Source organism: Giraffa tippelskirchi, chromosome X, assembly GCF_054371585.1.
Source record: "Giraffa tippelskirchi isolate mGirTip1 chromosome X, T2T-mGirTip1v1.2.pri, whole genome shotgun sequence".
Taxonomy (NCBI): domain Eukaryota; kingdom Metazoa; phylum Chordata; class Mammalia; order Artiodactyla; family Giraffidae; genus Giraffa; species Giraffa tippelskirchi.
Genome location: NC_137289.1, coordinates 125,939,932 through 125,960,217, shown reverse-complemented (window position 1 = coordinate 125,960,217; position 20,286 = coordinate 125,939,932). Strand labels below are relative to the sequence as shown.

The following is a 20,286-nucleotide window of genomic DNA, read 5'->3' as shown; positions in this document are numbered from 1 at the left end:
GATTTTTCTCTCAGTTGAATTCATGCAAGTCAAAAGATGGTTTGTTATTTCTATTGTGCAGAATCTACAGACTACTCAACAGTTATGAAGAGCCAACTCATTGGAAAAGACCCTGATGCTGGGAAAGACTGAGGAGAGGGGCAGAAGAGGGCGACATATGAGATGGTTGGATGGCATCACTGACTCAATGGACATGAGTTTGAGTAAGCTCAGGGAAATGGTGAAAGACAGGGAAGCCTGGCATTACTGCAGTCCATGGGGTCGCAAAGAGTCAGACACAACAGCGACTGAACAACACAACAGTTATGAGACTTTTTTTTAAGCATAAGGATAGGTCAAGGCTGTAAGTGGCATTTCTTGGACAATAAACAAAGTGCGTAACTTGTATGTTTTGTTGCTGCTGCTTTAATGACATATTAACACATAGAGTAACCCAGGCAAGACCCTGGCTGCAAAGGTAGATGCATTTTTTCTAGAAAAGGTCAAACTAAAATGAATTAACAGCTGGGGATCATGTTATCGTCTGTCTCCCATTTTCCACAAAGACGCATTCCACTTGCTTAGACTTTGGCAATTTTCAAACTCGTGATCTTAATGTCCTCTGAAATGTACAGATTTTACAGCTTAGATTTTAAGAGACACCATTACCTGACAGGGTAATGACAGTCTTATCTGCACTGGCAACTGGATTTGCTGTGATATTTAAATAATAATCCAAATCAAATGATAATTTTTTTGAGAGGATGTCAGGAAAGGAGAAAGAAAAGAACAAAATACATAGCATTTAACTTGGTTTAAAAACACAACACACTGCAGCTTCCCATGGCTTCTTATTTTACTGGAGAAAAAAATCCCTTAGCAATTCATCTTCCTTTGGGCGTGTGAATGGCATTTTATGGTGATGTGATTATAAGAAACAAAATCCCTCGGAGATGCTTCCTTAAAATATTTCTCTTTATAATGTTCTGAGCTCGACAAACCTTGGTAGAAAACAGAATACTCTTAATTATGAATAAATTAACTAAATTAGTAACATGAGATGGATATGCAATTAAGGGATTGTTAATTGAAACTGGAAACACAGCTGTATACAGCTTCGAGATGAATCATACCAGTAATGACGCAGATGTTTATAAAATGTGATTATCTTTAGTGGAGACAGCACTGCATCTCCCAAGCCCATTCTTATATTGTGTCACTGAAATGGTTTTTAAACCCGTGAACGCCAGGAATCAGGATCTCAGGGACGGCAAATTAGGCTCCCTGGATATGGGAATTAGTGTTGTCTGAATGTCAGCAATTTGATTCTCCAGCTTTCAAAGAATGTAGATATGGAGCCAACAACAAACATCTGTTAGTTGCATGGTTCTCAACAACAACAACCCAAAGTTGCTGGCGAACCACTGCCTGCTTCCATCTGAGAAGACAGTCAACTGTAAGCAGTCACACCCTGGTGTGTGAGGGTGACAAATGTATAGGGCATGCAGCCCCAGGGCATGGTGCCGGAGACCCAATGCACACATGGTAAATGCACCCTCTACCGGCAGAGGCTCTGAAAAGTCTTTTGTTATTTTCCAGGCAGTGAACCCAGAAGAAAAAAATCAAAATTTTCACCACTAAAGGCAGCAGGGGGGTGGGGGTAGGGGGAAATGCTGTCACATTAATCGTGCTGAAGGTTTCAGTGTACTCAAATTATCAGTGGTTCTACAGCACTCTGGAAACTTCCCTTGTTTTGTTTATCATGCACAACTCTGCCCCGTGTGCAGCTGTCATCTGTCCCAGGGAAGGCGCTGTCCCTGTGGATCTGGATTGTAGTGGAGTTGCTTCATCTCTGTCCAGGCTTCTCGGGGACAAGGTCAGGGCAACCATAACTTAGTGATTATGGAATGCGGTGCCAGCTCAAGAGACCACAATCTTTGAAACTCTGTTTCTGGGTCTCTGGACACAAGCCGATGGCCCTGAAACCAATGACCTGGTCAGGCCAGATGGGGCTTACAAACGTGGCAGACATTGGTTTTGCTATGCAAAGGGAAAGCTTACCACTAAATCATGGGTGGAAGAAAAAAGAACATGCCGTTTTAATACTAGCCAACAGAAAGCGTATTTGTCAGCTTAGCTCCTCTTCCAAAGTTATTCATTTTCTGAACAAAAGCTAGTTCTTGAAAGGAAACAAAAATAAAACAGGAGATCGTCTCGCATTAGTCACTGGCTTCCACTACCCAAGAAATGTAGAAGACTTAAGAAAATTTCCTTATAACTCCAGAGAGACCTTTTATGCATTTGTCAACGAAGCATCTGGATGACGTGAGGCCCATATAAACAACTTGGCTTTCCACTTTCCACTGGCCATGGGCACACGGGGCATGGCTGAGTTATATGTTTGTTAGCCAAAAAATACACTATTCTAGATGAATGAAGAGAGATGCAAACATATAAAAAGACACACCACTGTACACTGTGTGCTCTCTATGCTGGATACCCATACATGTGGAATTTGTTACATTTTGGTCGTGAAGCCTTTCTACCCTATGTGTTAGTCTCTACCAGTACAGGCTTTGCCTATAACTTCAGTATTGATTTGCTGTTATACAGGTTCCAACTTGTCTAAATTTCATTACCTGAAGGGACAGCTTGCAATTCCCTATGCAGGTATAATGAAAGCAAGATGACTACCTGTTGAAAGGGTACTTGCCCGGCAATATGCAAACACAAATTCTTCATGAGTCTACAAGTCTGTTCCAAACAGTGATAACAAAGTTAGTAGCATCTATTACTTACCAGCATCCGTATTAACATTTTCAACCCTAAATCTACCTATCATCACGTTAGTGTCAGAAACCCTTTGGGATGTTCCCAGCTATTTGCCTACCTAACAGCTATTCACACTTCTTATTCCTAAGTAAAGAATCTCAGTGATGATCAGATAGTGGGCATCAATGGACCCAGTGCTAGAGAAATGGTTAAAGTCAGGTCTAATCCAATCACGGTAGATTCCTTGTAGCCAGTGCCTGGTATAAAGCGGGTACAGAGAGACCCAGTTCTGGCTGACACATAAGGGGAAGTATGCTAGGGTGCTTCTGAGAAATTATTTCTGCTCCAACACAGCCACGCACACCCCATGTGGAGTTATCCTTGTATCTTACTCCTTTTCTACCTTAAATATTGTTGTCTGAGGATACATTGCTTGGTGCAACGGGAAGCCATCTTGGAATTATGAGGAGAAAACCAACAGATTCGCAGAGAAGCTAAACTGCAGTCCTAATACAGTGCGGCTGCTGAGTTAAACAGCCCCAAATCTCATGACCTTTGCACTTCTGGTTGTGTTAGGCCAATGGTTCACACAGAATGGTTCCTAATCACAGCAGTATCAGCATCCCTTGGGAACTTAACTAGAAATGCAAAACCGCAGACCTTACTTACTCCAAACCTACTGAATCAAATTCTTTACCACTGATAGCTCAGTGGTAAAGAATCCACGTGCCAATGCAGGAAATGCGAGTTCAATCTCTGGGTCGGGCAGATCCCCTGGAGGAGGAAATGGCAACCCACTCCAGTCCTCTTGCCTGGGAAATCTCATGGACAAAGGAGCCTCAGGGTCTACAGTCCACGGGATCGCAAGAGTCAGACACGACTTAGCAACTAAACAACCACAACAAACAAATCAGAAACCCCATGTGAAGCCCATCAGCCTGTAGTTTAATAAGCCCTCTAGGTGATTCTGGTGCATGCTAAAGTTTGGGAACCACTGTGTTAGATTATCAGATGTCTCTAGCATTTCCAAAACATGCCAGATTCCACTGGGGTTCATGTTTGAAACATAAATTCCCCAACCTCTTGAATCAGATTTGCCAGGGGGCTTTGGAATTAGGAAGGTAATCAAGAACCCTTGGTGTTTCTTAGGACCAGAAGAGTTTGGGAAAAACAAATATAAGGCCCTTTAAGTCAGGCATGCTACTATTGACTGCTGAAACCATGCTAACCATCTGAGAGCCCCTGTGCTCCAGACCACAGAGGTAAATAGACACTAGCTCTTGCCTTGGTGTGTATATTGTAAAGTCCTACTTTGAAGAGCCTTTGACTTTAAGTGAGGTTTGCATTTCTGAGATGTTAGTTTCTCAACTGTCAACTTGAATTCCTGTCCTTTTATATTCAGAACCTGTTTACTGTAACTCCCCACTGCAGCTCCAGTCTGAATTCCTCACCTCTTATACATTCTTGACCCCTGCTATCTGGTAGCCCCATCAACCCCACCAGAATTTCAGAATCCCTCTCAAGTAATTACAGGCGTAATCAAGCATTCCTTGACTCTTAGGTGACGTTCTCAGAGGCCAGATTCCTACCTACTGAACTTGAACCTGCCGATGCCCAGGAGACTGCCATGCAAGCAGGAACAATTAGTCTGTTACAAACTAAAAATATATTTTCAGTCTGCAGGAAAAAAAAAAAATTCTCTTCGCTCAACCAAAGGGAAATAATGTAGAACTCTAAAATATTTAACATTAAATGGTCTGGAATCATCAATGCACTTTCAGGTTGAATGAATATTTTGCATTAAAAACTTTCTGTCCCTTGTTCACTTGGGCCAAATATGCTAAAAAAAAAAAAAAAAGGTAAAAATCATGTTAGTGTATTGGAGTCTCCTTACGAGCAACAAATATAAGAAGTCGAAAGGGAATTTGAAGAAACTATTTCTCCTTTCCCCTCATGACATACATGTCATTTACTTTGATCTTCCTTATTTTGCCTTTGCTACTACTGCCCCCTCCACCCCACCTCATTCATTCCAGACTCCAACTACCTTGAATTATTTCAGATTTCCCTGGTCCTCTAAACTTTAGCTTATACTGTCCTTTCTTCCTAGAAAACTCTTCCACTTTTTCCTCTACCTTTTGAAATACTACTCACTGTTCAAGGTCAAGCTCAAATGTCATCCCTGGGGCAAGATTAATTGCTGTCTCCCTGTTTCTATCCCTTTCCCCCCTCAAATCTCTAGCAGAGCTTTTATGGTATTGTTTTTAGTTCATCCTTCTTGAAGGGGGTATGTGTCATGAACATCTTTGTCCTATCGCCCAGTAGCATCTGTCTGGCATAATGTAAATCACTTAAAAAATATTGTACTGAATTTCATGTCAAAGTGATTTCTGGATACAAGCATTAACCAACTAGTGACAGTTTACTTGCTTATTTTCCCGGTTTTATATAATTCTTTGCAAATAAGAGTGTAGTGCATACTGTTTGGTTTTTACTATGTAACGGGGGTCCCAGCTTGAGGAGCATTGTTCCAGCTTTGGTTTGAGACATTAAGGTAAGTGTGGCAAATTCGTGGGATGCGGACATAGGGGACTGAGACAAAGCTCAAGCTGTAGTCAGTTCTGGACTTACATATCCAGAAGTGTGTTACAGTCATCATTAAGATATTGGGGGCTCTCCAGAAACCTGCTGTAGGGAGACCAAGTAGGTCTCTTGGGAGAAAGACTAAGGAAAGAACATATTATAAACTAGGGGTTTTGCTCAGTAGGAAAGTCTCAGTGATGAGAAGAGTGGTTTTGAGAATGTCATGGTAGGGGTCGGTGTCACTTGGGTTCATCTTCTGGTTCAGTCACATCTGATTCCTGTGGCTCCAAATTAGAATGATCTGAAAGACGTGGTGCCAGATGGAATCCTTTCTGCTACAGGTAATGAAAACTCAGCACAGAATGGCTTAAACAGGAATGCACAGGCCAGGGCAGAGGACTGGGTAATGGACGAGAACAATGGCATTATTAGAACTTAGGTTCTTCCCATCTTTCCACTCTGCAAGCCTTAGGCAAACTCTCTACATATTCACGAAACGCTACTAGAGTTCCTGTTCATTCATTCATTCATTTGTTCATTCAGTAAATATTTCCCAAGCTAAGAACTGTTCTTCAGTGCTTTGGACATGGTAGCAAACAAAACAGACAAGATCATTGGCTTTCCTGAAGCTTGCTTTCTCATGGTGGGAGGCAGACAATAAAACAAGCATATTAAATATGTTGATTCTGTAGTATGTTATCACTATGGGCTCAGCTGGGTGCTTTTTGTTTGAGGTCTTTTGCAGTCAGATGGCAGCTGGAGCCAGAGTGATCTGATGGCTCGACTGAAATGGATGCCCTGTGTAGTTTTTCCTGCTCACATCTGGTGCCTCACATAGGATGGAGGCAACAGCTGGGGGCTTGCCATGCATTTTTGTCTTTGCATGCAGCTTCTCCATGTGGCTAGCTTAGAGCTCCTCACAGCATAGTAGCCTTACGGTAGTCCTACTTCTTTCACAGCAGCTCAGTTCCCCCCAAGTATTCCAAGTGACCAAGATAGAAGCTGCAAGGCTTCTTCTGATCTAGCCTTGGATCTTGTCATGTCACTTCTGCCTTTGATCTGCAATACAAGGTCAGCCCAGGTTCAGTGTGGGAGGCTATACTGGAGGCATGATTTGTGGTGGTGGTGGGGGGGTGGTATCTTTATAGAATTACCATGACATGGTAAGGGGGATTGAATTGAGATGACTGGGAAGGATGAGGTAAGGCAGGTTGCTGCTTAAAGAGGGGGGTTAATTTTGAAAGAGGTTTAAGAAGCTGAGATTTGAGCAAGATTGGAGGAAATTGATCGAGTTACTCATATAGGTAGCTGGAGGAAGAGCATTCCAGATATAGGGAAGAAGTAGGCATAGCATCCGAAAGGTCAAGAATGTCTTTTTAGTTCCCTGGGTGAGGAAAAGCCTTTCTCAGATGCTCCCCTAGCAGACCTCACTCTGTGTCAATATCTTATTGTCTGAGATTACATTAAATGTCCATGGCTGATCCTTGGCAGAGAGACCGGGATCAGTGAATCACTGTGAAATAGCTCAGGGCTATCATTATTCATTACCCAGGGTTGAGGCCCCCCTCTGTAAGCAGGGTCACCTGGAGGAAGATAGATCCAGAACAAGCCAGGTTTCTCTCTGCCAGCAAGGGGAAAGGGTGTGTGTGTGTGTGTGTATAGAATAGAGGGATTAGATTTGGGGAAATGGAAGTAACAGTGTCTCCACTGCACCCTGGAGATTAAACAATGCTCTTTTGAGGCCTGAGGACAACTTGTCCCACCTTCCCAGAGATCGAGCCTGACTGCTGCTAAGTCGCTTCAGTCGTGTCTGACTCTGTGCGACCCCATAGACGGTAGCCCATCAGGCTCCGCCGTCCCTGGGATTCTCCAGGCAAGAATACTGGAGTGGGTTGCCATTTCCTTCTCCAGTGCATGAAAGGGAAAAGTGAAAGTGAAGTCGCTCAGTCGTGTCCGACTCTTAGCGACCCCATGGACTGTAGCCTACCAGGCTCCTCCGTCCATGGGATTTTCCAGGCAAGAGTACTGGAGTGGGGTGCCATTGCCTTCTCCCAGCAGAGAACTCTTACGCTTGATGTAGCAGCAGAAAAAGCCGGAAAGGAAGCTGCAGTGACCAGGATCAGCATCTAATTTGCCCAGCAGGTAACAGGCCACTACCCATGGAGAAGGGGAGGATTTAACCGAGTACACTCAGCAGACAGGCAGCAGGTAGCATTCAGAAAGAGGAAAGGTAACTCTGGAAGGAAAATTCTATGTATTCCACAGAAATACACTGAGATACGTGATGGATGATTGAGTCAAGTCAAGGCTAACGTTAGAATTTCCAAGGGTAGCACCACAGCTCCAATCCTATGGATAACTTTATTGCCCCTAAAACTTTAAAGAGTCTGAAGGGAGAGCTGTGCCTGAGAATTAGGAGTCCTGACTTACCGGAAACAATTAAAACGCCTTTTATATTTCCTAAGTGCCAGGGCTAGAGTGATCCACCCACATATGTGAGTTTCCTAATGTTACAGAAAGAAAGCACATTAAGGGGTAATTCCATAGATATTATTGATGGAAACAGAAGTATCTATTGAAAAAGACTAAGTCAAACTGAGATAATAGAGACATATAAGCTATAATTCATAGGAAAGGAATGCCAATTCAGAGGAAAGGAACTACAGTTCAGAGGGAAAAATCTGAAGTTCACGACTCTGCCCTCATCCCCTCTTTTTCTTGTTAGTATAGGCAGCTGTTAGAAATGCTCACGTTAACCTGGAAGTCTGTTCAGGTTTAACAAGGAGATGCAGATATGATGCATCAGTTGAATATAAGACCAATTAAAACAATTTCATTGCAAACATAAAAGAGTAAAAATTATCATATCTAATCCTTGAAAGTACCTTTTCTTTTAAAGAGCTCCTTAGGAGCTAAGACAGTAAAGAATCTGTCTGCAATGCGGGAGACCTGGGGTCAATCCCTGGGTTGGTAAGATCCCCTGGAGGAGGGCATGGCAACCCATTCCAGTACTCTTGCCTGGAGAATCCCATGGACAGATGAACCTGGTGGGCTACAGTCCACGGGGTCGCAGAGAGTCAGACATGACTGAGCAACCAACACTTTCTTTTTAAGGATAAGAACAGTCTTTCCTCCCACATATCTAGAAAGAAATGTGGTTCAATTTTATTTATTTATTTACATGTATTTAGTGGGAACCCACTAGATGGATAATACCATAAAACGTCATTAAGTTCTAAAAAAGAAGAAAGCCCTTTTTACAACCCAGCAGGGCAGAAAGGATTAAATTCTTAGAGAGGAAGAACAAATGTATTAGAAAAGATACTGAATAATCAAGTTTAGAAAAGTGAAGAAGTTTAGAAAGGCTTCACAGAAATGAACAGCTATTCTAATAATAAAACTTACATTTTCATAGTATTTAATAGTTTCTGAAGCACTTTCACAGTCTTTATCTCATTGTTTCACACGGACCTTGCAATACTGGTGGGATGTGGATAAGCAATTCCTTTTTAAAAGGTTTCAAAATATAGAATATTTAAATGGAAGGATGCATTTTTAAGAATAAAATGAAAGACTATTAGAATACAGAACATGTTTCTGGTTCTGGTTCTATTATTAACTAGTTGTGTGAACTATGACATGTCATATGATGTCTGTCAAATCAATGGTTGGCTTTCTGGACTTTCAGGACTAAAATCCTCTGAACTGATGAGTGGTAACAAATTAAGCTGGCCATCTTTCCTCAGACAAAACATTCATGGTAGTACATTGGCCATTAAATGATACAGCATTAAAAATCATTAAACAGAAGCTTTTAAGGAATGATTACTGATGTGCAAAGTTAAGAATATTAAAATATTTAGTAACTCAAAGTGGATATTTTTAAAGCAGTGAAACACATGGACACATTCAGCTCTTTTAAAAAGTAGATTTAGCTGCTGTCCTATTGGCTAATTTATGCTTGGAGCACCTTGTTATATGGCTTTGGTTTTAGTCCCTGGTGAGAATCTTTAGATATAGATGAAGGCCTGCAGAAGCTTAGCCAACTTGATTACAAAAGAAAGGCCCTAAATACAACTAGGCAAAAAGTATGATGGACACAGTACGAGGCAATCACTGCTATTGTGAAAGAAAAACAAAGTATGTGCAATGTTGTAAGTGCCTAATAGCATCTCTGTGTCTGGAGGATTGCCCATTATCAACTAATTATGTGTTTTCCTCTAAAGTTCTTTGCATATCATCTCCAAATCAAGGGGGGGGGGACCCAGTACTTCAAAAGCTATTTTAGGACCCCTGCTTCTGAACAAGATGGAGCAATAAGGACCAAATTTAACCTCTGCCTTGAAATAACCAAAATATGGACAAAATATATGTAACAATGCATTGTAAGACAATGGATATCATGCATGGAAGCACAGTGACCCTTAGGAGATGGAAAATGTGCGAGCCCTAGGGCAGTCCTAGATTACTGCTTTGAGAGAGTTTCCAGACCACAGCATGGGGATAAAGAAGCCAGGAGGATCCTGGTAGACTCCCAGAGTTGAGTGAAAGGAACTGAGAGTCAGAGAAGACCAGGACAGCTAGAATTCATAGGACAGAAGCCCACAGAGGAAGAGCTGTGCAGAGAGAGAAACCTAGAGATCTATGGAGGGTCTACCTCAAGTATTCAGCTACGTACTGATACACATGTTTGAGGAAATGACAGGAAGCTGGGGGAAAAATCCTCAGGAAGGATTAGAAGAAACAGGGTCCAGCACTCATATATGGCAGGGGACAGTGCCTATTTCCTGCCAAACATAGTGGAGGCCTCGTGATTCACAGGGCATTGGATGGTGTACACAGAATAGTCTTGTCGCAGTAATGGGGAATAATGAGCCCTAGACTGTCAGTCAGTCTAATCCCACTTAATCTTAAAAGACCCCAAAGGATCAAACAGCAGCACATACTTAGGAAAGGCAGAAATACAAAATAATTTCTTATATCTTAGGTGAAGGGGTCTACTTCTACTTGAAGATACTCTGTGATAAGTTACAGATGTATACTATAAACCCTAAAGCAACCACTAAAATAACAAAACAGAATTACAGCTAATAAGCCAATGTAGGAGATAATGGATTTATTAATTCCAATTAATCTAAACAAAGACAGAAAAGAGGGACAAGTAAACAAAGAATCAATGGGATCAGGCAAAAATAAGTAGTTTGATGATAGGTTTATACCAAATTAGATCAATAAGCACATTATATATAAATGGTTTAAATATTCTCAATTAAAAGAGACTGTCAGATTGGATTCTCTTTTTTTTTTTTTCAAATGTATGCTGTCAACAAGAAACACACATTAACTATAAAGACACAAATCAAGAAAGCTGGAAGTTACATCATTAGACATTAGGGAAATGCAAATTAAAACCACAATGAGATACTACTATATATCTATTGCAATGGCTAAACTGTAAAAGATTGACCATATCAAAATTTAGGGAAGATATAAAAGAATTAGAACTCTCATACACTGCTGGTGTGAGTGTAAAATGGTACAGCTGCTTTGGAAAACAGTTTGGCAGCTTCTTAATGGGTTAAACACATACCTACCATATAATCTAGCTGTCTGTCTACTAGGCATTTACTCAATGAAGATAAAAACATAAGTCCATTTAAAGACTTGTCCATGAATGTTCATAGAAGCTTTATCTGTAATAGCCCCAAACTGGAAACAACCCAGAAGTCCACTAAAAGGTTAATGAACAAACAAACTGGAGGATTTTCATATAATGGAATACTACTCAGCCACAGACAGGAAAAAACTAATGATTTGTATAAGACTATGGATGAATCTCAAGATAAGTATGCCGACCAAAAGAAATGAGACCAAAAAAGAGTGTATGCTGTATATTCTATTTATAGTAAACTAGAAAATGAAAGGAGAAGGCAATGGCACCCCACTCCAGTACTCTTGCCTGAAAAATCCCATGGATGGAGGAGCCTGGTAGGCTACAGTCCATGGGGTCGCTAAGAGTCAGACACGACTGAGTGACTTCACTTTTACTTTTCCCTTTCATGCACTGGAGAAGGAAATGGCAACCCACTCCAGTATTCTTGCCTGGAGAATCCTAGGGATGGCGGAGCCTGGTGGGCTGCCGTCTATAGGGTCGCAAAGAGTCGGACACGACTGAAGCGACTTAGCAGTAGCAGCAGAAAATGAAAATTCATCTATATTTGCTATAAATTCATTGCAGTATTATTTATAATAGCCGAGGCACGGGAACAACTTAAGGGGCCGCTGACAGATGAGCAGATAAAGAAAATGTACAATGAAATCTTGTCATTTGTGACAACATGGATGGACCTTGAGGGTATTATGTGTAAGTGAAATCAGTCAGAGAAAGATGGCAGCCGTGTGATCTCACTAACGTGAGAAATCTGAAACAAACAGAACAAAAAATAAATGTATAGATTCAGAGAAGAGATTGATGGCTTTCAGAGGTGAGGGTGGGTGGGTGAAATAAGTGAAAGGGGTCAAAAGGTACAAACTATCTGTTGTAGAATAAGTTGTCACGGGGATGTAATGTACAGCATGACAACTACAGTTAATAATACTGCATTGCATATTTGAAAGATGCTAAAAGAGTGTATTTTAGAAGTTCTCATCACAAGAAAAAAGATTTTGTAACTAGGTATGGTAACGAAAGTTAACTGGACTCACTGTGCTGATCATTTCACAATAGATACAAATATCAAACCATTATGTTGTAGACATAAAAGGAGTATAATTATATGTCAATTACACCCGGTGGCTCAGATGGTAAAGGATCTGCCCTCTATGTGGGAGACCTGAGTTGGATCCCTGGATTGGGAAGATCCCCTGGAGGAGGACAGGGCAACCCACTCCAGTATTCTTGCCTGGAGGATCCCCATGGACAGAGGAGCCTGGCGGGCTACAGTTCATGGGGTGGCAAAGAGTTGGACTCTACTGAGCGACTAAGCAGATACACATAAACTAAAATAAAGTGGGGAAAGGGAGAAAAGCTACTCTCTCTCATTTTCCTTCAAAGGTAATATTAAGTATATTCTATCTCATCAGGGCACATAGATTAGTAATTGTTGATAAAGGTCTAAAATATGAGTGAACTATGTTCACCACAGAGTGGAAGGATGTGCATTTAATTTTTTATCAATTATTTTTCTTTTTGGAATTTTTGAAAATTACTTATTAAGACATGAATACTGTTTCTTCGGAAATAATAGTTTTGTTTCCTAATATACCCCTTGTGATATAACTATCCACTGGGTTTTCAACAGCATTTTTGCTTAACTTCATGCATTCAGCAATTTAAGAAATATTTTACTGAATGCTTACTATGTAACAGATACTACCTGTCAATTATCAGTAGATATGGTAGTTAGGGCCTCTGCCCTCATGGAGCTGACATTCAAAGTGGTGCAGATACACTTTTAATAAACACATAGCTATAGATTTTCCTGAGTACTGTGAAACAAGCAAACCAAATGCTGTCTGAGATAATGATAGGAAATCCTCTTTTGATGTGACTTAATTATATATTAACTCTGCAGTCCATTACTTCAAATGATTCTTAGTAATTAAATTTACATACTGGAGTTTTTCTATTCTGTTTTTAGTTTGTTAGTTCTAAGCTTCAGGCCATTCAGAATAAAAGCTGCAGATGAATAGCAAAGTCACTTAGCTAACCTGTTTTCATCCTTTAGGTTTCAGCTGGAAGGCCACTTTCTCTGGGAAGCCTTCCTGATCAGCCTTTGTTGCTGCCCGCCCTCACCACAACACACAACACACACACACACACAAGGTTAGGTTCTCACTATATGCCCTACATTTTCTCTTATCACATTCATAACAATTTGTAATTATTATTAATATATGGGAACTTCTAAAATGCCTGTCTTTCCAAGAAATTATAATCCCCATTAGGGCAGAGACTTCTTACTATTTCCATGACTGCACCCCTACTATATAGGACAGAGTCTGGCACAGCATAGGGATTAGAAAAATATTTCTTAAATGGAAACTATGTATTGAATGAAAGTGTATTTCACCTCACTTCAGGAAGAACTTTATGATTAAGTCCTCCTGGTTCTGCGAATGAGATTCTCCTTTTTCGTCTAAATGATTCTGCCTCCATGCTCAACAGGCTACTCCTGAGATGGTGGTCTGAGAGTCACAAACTTATCCTACTTTAAATCTGCATTTCCTAAGTTCTCAATGCAGGTGCTTCCTGACAAATAATAAACATTAGGAGGAAGTTATACTTTCTGCTTCAAGGTTTGGATTGTAAAAGAAGAGGAAACACTGTCATGTCTAACTTTAGAGCAAAGAAGTGATACTGCATAGATAATTGTTCTGACAGACTCCCCAGCCAGGCTGTCTGGGTTCAAATCCTGGTTCTCTCACTTACCAGCTGTGTGACCTCAGGCAGGCAACCTAACCTTTGGGTTTCTCAATCTCCTCACCTATAAAATGAGGATGAAAATAATATCTACCTCAAAGGGTGACTGTGAGGCTTCAAAGCATGAATACAATCTATGATTAATTTCAGCAATGCATAACACTAACACTGACTAAAATCAATTCTTCTCAAAATCTACAGGGTGCAATGGCACTGGCCCCAAAAGTATGAACTTGTGTCAAAAGAAAACCACCTGTATTTCTAATACTTTCTAATTTATATTTTCCAACCACAGCTCTACCTCTGAGATTAATGACTATATTAATTGAAGGGAGAACTTCTGTCATAATGCTGACGATTTTAAGGACATTACAGAATTGGTAAGAATCGAGAAATTTTAAGATGGCCTATATTAATTTAAAATGCACTTTGTGGTACTGACCTTTACAAATAGCATTTCTGAATTTCATCAGCCAGCTTCCAGTCCTACTTACAGAGTTGGCTTTAACATGCAGCTTTTCATATGTTCTGAATGGGGGTTATTTCTAGAGGAATGTGGAGGGAAGAAGGAGAGGGGGGCGTCTCTCTGGTGGAAATGTGAAAACAGCAGCTCTTTGAATGTTGTGCATGACGTAGCCTGGGAAATGTGAGCAGCTGCTGGCGGAGGGGGGGGGTGGGTTCACATGCAGCGGGAGACTGAGAAAAGCAAAGATGCAAACCACCGGGGCAAACAAATGCAGAAGAATGGCTGGGGCGAGGTCAGGCTGCAGTGAGCAAAGGGAGGTCAGCCTGGAGGGAGAAGGACACTTAGAAGAAAAATGAAAAATGCAGTGAGAATTGTGAGCCAAGGGCAAATGTCAGCTGCACACCGAGGGAGAAGGAAAAGAGAATATGAGCACTGGGGCAATTTTAAGTACTCGTCATTATATGTGTATTTCTGGGGAGAAATTAAAGAGATCGAGAAGCTAAGAGAAATACATACATGCATACATACATAAAAGTGCTGTTTGAACACATCTAACAGGAACCCAGTCCACCTTGGAAAACAATAATGAAACAGTTATCTGTATTGCCATAGTAGCTGGCTTCAGAACTAGCAAAAAGTATTCTTTATGAAAACAAATCAGAAAGTAAGTGGTCCAGAAAGATCAAGCATTCAGGTAACCAAACCAGTATTTTATGATGATTTGGGTTCACTTTATACACTCTAAACAATGAACATGCCTTGCATCCTCTCTAACTGATAAATATCTCTGGCTCCTACTGGCTGCATTCTCATTTTGTACCTCATAAAACTGTTTCGGTCACACTCCCGACCTCACTCATTTTTCTCCCTATAGTCTTGCACATCCTGGTGGCTTTTGATAAAATAAAGTATGCCTCTGAAAACTAGATTCTTTGGAGTGATGGAGGATGGACTCTGGAACATCTGGTCTACATTACGTTCAGGGTTACCTGGGCAACTTCAGTATCATTCCTCTCGACTAAAGTACAATTAGTTGTAAAAACTCTGTAAGCCACGCTGACTGAGGAAAATGTACATAAGCTTGACACTGCCCTTTGCCCTAAGTGTGTTCTAAGGGCTGTAACTAGACTGGACATTCAGATTTACACATTCCTTTAAATATTTAAAGGACATTGTTCACTTCCTCTTTTTTTTTTTTTAAACAGAGAAGAGGTTCAGCATAAATGATTGTTCTTTCTTTACCGAAAAGATATTTTCCTAGAACCTAATTGTCTTTTTTGTCATAGGTCAATCTATTCCTAATGTCAACAAATCCTTCTGTGATCTAACCTTTTCTAAAACAAACACATTCTTCTTTTCCCTTTGTTCTTTCCATTTCCTTTATCCTCCACTTAAAAAAAACCAGAAACTCCTGTCCATGGGCACATCATACTTGATGTTCTAACTGAAATCTTTTTATAGAAGCTACCTACAATTTAGAATGTGTTTGAGTAATTTTTCCCATAGTATTTTTGGATAGTGGCTTTCAGTCTTTTCAATCCTGTGGATCCTTTATTAACTTTCCAAGAATTAGAGGATCCCCACATGATTAAAGTACTATTTAATATCTGTTAATTCTGAAAAAGTGATCAGCTGATAAAACTCTGTATGAGTTTAGTAACACAACAGCAGTTACTAATTTATGAAAAATGCTGGTATATGGGTCAAACCAGTCAGTCCTAAAGGAAATCAACCATGAATATTCATTGGAAGGGCTGATGCTGAAGCTGAAACTCCAATACTTTGGCCACATGATACAAAGAGCCAACTCATTGGAAAAGACCCTGATGCTGGAAAAGATTGAAGGCAGGAGGAGAAGGGGGCAACAGAGGACCAAATGGTTGGATGGCATCACCAACTCAATGGACATGAGTTTGAGCAAACTCCAGGAGATAGTGAAGGATGGGGAAGACTGGTGTGCTGCAGTCCATGGGGTCACAAAGAGTTGGACACAACTCAGTGACTGAAAAACAACAACTGGTATATGGGCAAGACAATTGTGTGCTGAAACTAAGGATGGTGCTTCATGCAAAACTATATTTCCACATCTCTATAAAACTCTGTGACCCACAGTTTGAGGATGAATTTTACAGGTGGTCACAGATCAACAGCATCTCCTGGGAGCTTGACAGAAATGTAGAATCATAGGCTCCAGCCAATACCTACTGAGTTTTGAAGGGTGTTTCAACAAGCTCTACAGGTGACATTTATCCATGCTAGGTTTTGAGAACTACTTTCTAGACCAGTACTATCCAACAGAAATAGAACGAGAGTTGCATACACTATTTAAAATTTTCTAGTAGACACATTAAAAAAGTAAAAAAGAAATAAACACTGTCAGTTGTTTTACTTGAAGCTACAGTCTCACTGTGTTCATTTTTAAGAGAAATGCCTACCTTCAAACAATTAAAAAAAAAGAAATGTGAGATTAATTATATGATATATTTACTTAACCAAGTACATCAAATTTTATCACTTCAGCATATAATCAATATAAAAATATTAATGAGATAGTTTACATTCTTTTTTTGGTACAAAGTCTTTCAAGACACCTCAATTTGGACTGGCTACATTCAAGGGCTCAGTATCCACATGTAGATATCAGAGTGGAAAGCATAGTGTCATGAAATACAGTAACTCTAAATTCATATTTACATTATGTTTATTATATTTATCCATATTCACAGTTTCAGATTTATAAATTCATATGGTGTTACCAGGAATCTACTAAGTTTCCCTTTACCCTCTTCTCTCTGCCTCAAAGACAAGTCAAGTGCTTGGGTCTCCATGTTCCTGTAGCACTGCAATACTCCTCTAATATAGAATTTTCTGTATGACATTATACTTATTTCCCATAGTCTAACCTCACAGTCATATATATATATACATACATACATACATATATATGTATGTGTAGATATATATATATATATATATATATGTATGACTTGTGCAAGGTACCATGAGATGTTTTTTATTGGAGAATCCCATGGAGAGAGGAGCCTGGTGGGCTACAGTCCATAGGGTCACAAAGAGTTGGATATATGTATATATATATATATGTGTGTGTGTGTGTGTGTGTATATATATAATTTTTTAAAAAAATATTTTAAACTCAGCTGTACTCAGCAAGTGCTTAATATAGAATAACATTTCTTAAAGCATGGGCCCTGGATCAGCAGCATCAGCCGCACTTGGGAGCTAGTTAGAACTGCAGAATCTCAGGCCCCATCCCCGACCTACTGAATCAGAAACTCCCCAAGTAGGTGGGGCCCATCCACAGCAGTCACACAGTGATCTGTGTTTTAGTAAGTCTTCTGGTGTTCATGAACATTTTAGAACCGCTGATGCAGGAAAACATTTCCTTTGAGAATGGCCATAGACGTATCATTTTCTTCTGAGTTTTGTGATATAACCACAAGGAGAATCATTTCTGGTCTTGTTAAAGAAAAAGTCCAGGAAAGGCATGCAAAGCAGATATCGGTAGACCAACCCTCAGTGGGTAAAAGCAGTGTTAGTTGCTCAGTCAGGTCCAACTCTTTGTGACCCCATAGACTGTAGCCTACCAGGCTCCACTGTCCATGGGATTCTCCAGGCAAGAATACTGGAGTGGGCTGCCATTTCCTTCTCCAGGGGGTCTTCCCAACCTAGGAATCAAACCTGGGTCTCCCGCATTGTAGGAGATTTTTTTACTGTCTGAGCCAACAGGGAAGCCCTCAGTTGGTAACGGGTCCACATTATTTCTAGGAGGAATCTGCCCAGGTCACCTACACTGCCTACCTAGAAGGGATCCATAAAGCACAACATAAAATGATTAGTACAAGAGCCTTAAAAAAAAAAAAAAAAATGAGGAAAATGTTCAAAATCAATCAATGCATTTAAAGGACCAAATCATGTGCTCAATAATGAAAAGGACAGAGAGAGAGAGCGAGAGATAGCCTGCTTCAAAAACCTCTCCCACCCAAGTAAAGAACATAAACTGCTCGGTTGGAATTTTTAATTTTTTTAATTAAAATTTTTGTTTAGTTTTTTTTTTTTTTTAAATGAAGCCATGAAAATATTTCTGTTGCCCAGCTAAATATGGTTCCTTCCATGAATCTTGCTAATCTGATTATGGAGATCAAACTTGCAGTCAGAAACTATTGAAGAATTTGTAAACAGGAGATCTGAAAAGGTACTACTTTTATAGTATTAGTGTCACAATAGTATATATATATATATATATTTTGTTTATAAGATGGAGAAAGGGAGGGAGGGTGGGACATTATGGAAGTAATGAAAGAAAATTTATCTATAAAACTTTGCTTAAGTTGGCACAAGTGGTGAAGAGAGTTTTGGTCACGATGTCTTTGGACCAGATACAACAATGACAATGTCTGCTTGGTACACAGTAGCTGCTTAATCAGTGCCAACTGAACAAAAGAAGAAGCAAAGAATGAAAGAAGGAATGGAGTGTATAGAAGATGAGGGTCTAGATCCCCCTGACATCAAGTTACCGCAAAGATGTGAAGATAGAGTACAGAACTGTCCATATGACTTTGGAAAACTTTTAGGAAACCTTTAAAAACATACATAATTCATGATGCTGTCCTTAAACATATTTAAAGAATGTCATGCAGAGAAATGTCTTCATATTTAATATTTTTCAAGTGGTTACATTTCATACATTCTACAGTCAACAAGGCATTTACTCTTTATATTAAAGTGTATTTTCAGCTTCTGTTGCTATTCATGGATTTATTCATGAGGGTGAGAAATGGGCAGAACGTTCCCAAGTAGTACTTATAGAATATTCCCTCTCGTACTTTCTTATAGACTATTCCCTATAGTACTTGTGTTTGGTGACTAAAGAGCACAACTTCGGCACTAAAAGTATGTGCACTGCTTCAAAATTAGAAGGGTTTATCATCAGTTTAATTTTCTTCCCGTTTGGTTTCAATACTCATTTCTCCTGGATCAGATATTAACACTGGTTCCACTTTAAAGGCGAACTCATTAAATTCACTTTTGGTTGCTTTTAATACAATTGCTGAGTTCTAAAGACAATGAGAAGTATAATGCTTTATAATTTTATATTTGAAACAACAGGTGTGATTTTAAGGGGGTACACTGAACTGGGGCTCATTAATCCATTGGCTTGCAAAGGAAGCTTTCAAAGTTAATATCCCTAAGGATCATTAAAAACGAGGAGAAGCATGAAAAAAAAAGTGAAATATTGTGTTGCCCAAAACAGCTCTAAAGTATGACTTTGTTAAGTCCACTGTGAGATGAGGCAACAAAAATAGTAGTGAGTTGCAGCTCAGATCTGATTTAGATCGTGACTGCCGCTTAAAAGCTGTGTGACTGTGAAGGTGTCACCATCTCTAAGTCTCAGTTTCCTTACTTGTACAAGGACACAATGATATTATGTAATCATAATACATAATCACTACGTTTTGAGGATTAAGTGAAACAATGTACATGAAAACTTTTTGCTATTACAAGGAATAATGGTTTCCTTTTCCAAAAACACATTGTCCAATGGTGTCATAGAAACATCAACACCAATATGCCCACTCTGAGGGAGAAAACAGGATTTTATTCCCACAGAGCATTTCAAATGGGCAAAGCAATGGCTCTAAACTTCTATTTGTGGATTCAATATAAATCCAGAACTCCCTATACATTCTATTTCTATGTACAGATACTCTGTGACTGGGTCTTATCCTGCTGTTGATGTTCAGATCTATATGGTTTATCTAACATTTTGAGAGATATTACATACAGCTAGGGCTCCAAAATCACTGCAGATGGTGACTGCAGCCATGAAATTAAAAGACGCTTACTCCTTGGAAGGAAAGTTATGGCCAACCTAGACAGCATATTAAAAAGCAGAGACATTACTTTGCCAACAAAGGTCTGTCTAGTCAAGGGTATGGTTTTTCCAGTGGTTATATATGGATGTGAGAGTTGGACTATAAAGAAAGCTGAGTGCTGAAGAATTGATGCTTTTGAACTGTGGTGTTGGAGAAGACTCTTGAGAGTC

General features: G+C 39.8%; 1 protein-coding gene and 1 long non-coding RNA gene across 8 annotated transcripts in view; both read right to left on the bottom strand.

The window, feature by feature from the left end:
* Positions 1-20,286, bottom strand: part of DMD (dystrophin) — a 2,147,259-nt gene that overhangs the window by 323,554 nt on the left and 1,803,419 nt on the right. The window lies entirely within an intron of this gene.
* On the bottom strand, positions 3,519-7,194 carry LOC145535996 (uncharacterized). The gene is made up of 2 exons (XR_014075583.1): positions 7,120-7,194; positions 3,519-4,755 (listed from the first exon to the last, which is right to left on the bottom strand). It is a non-coding gene; the product is annotated as an uncharacterized LOC145535996 (long non-coding RNA).